The sequence below is a fragment of the Bison bison genome, unplaced genomic scaffold (genome assembly GCF_000754665.1).
Source record: "Bison bison bison isolate TAMUID 2011002044 unplaced genomic scaffold, Bison_UMD1.0 scf7180017864145, whole genome shotgun sequence".
NCBI lineage: Eukaryota > Metazoa > Chordata > Mammalia > Artiodactyla > Bovidae > Bison > Bison bison.
The window spans coordinates 6,695,605-6,696,119 of NW_011494717.1; positions in this window are offsets into that span (position 1 = coordinate 6,695,605).

The following is a 515-nucleotide window of genomic DNA, read 5'->3' on the forward strand; positions in this document are numbered from 1 at the left end:
TACATGACTACTGGAAAAACCATAGCTTTGACTAAACAGACCTTTGTTGACAAAGTAATGTCTCTGCTTTCTAATATGCTGTCTAAGTTGGTCATAACTTTTCTTCCAAGGAGCAAGCATCTCTTAATTTCATGGCTACAGTCACCATCTGCTGTGATTTTGGAGCCCCAAAAAATAAAGTCAGCCACTTTTTCCACTCTTTCCCCATCTATTTGCCATGAAGTGATGGGACCGGATGCCATGATCTTAGTTTTCTGAATGTTGAGTTTTAAGCTAACTTTTTCACTCTCCTCTTTCACTTTCATCAAGAGGCTCTTTAGTTCTTCTATGCTTTCTGCCATAAGTGTGGTGTCATCTGCATATCTGAGGTTATTGATATTTCTCCCGGCAATCTTGGTTCCAACCTGTGCTTCGTTAAGTCCAGCATTTCTCATGATGTACTCTGCATATAAGTTAAATAAGCAGGGTGATAATATACAGCCTTGATGTACTCCTTTCCCAATTTGGAACCAGTC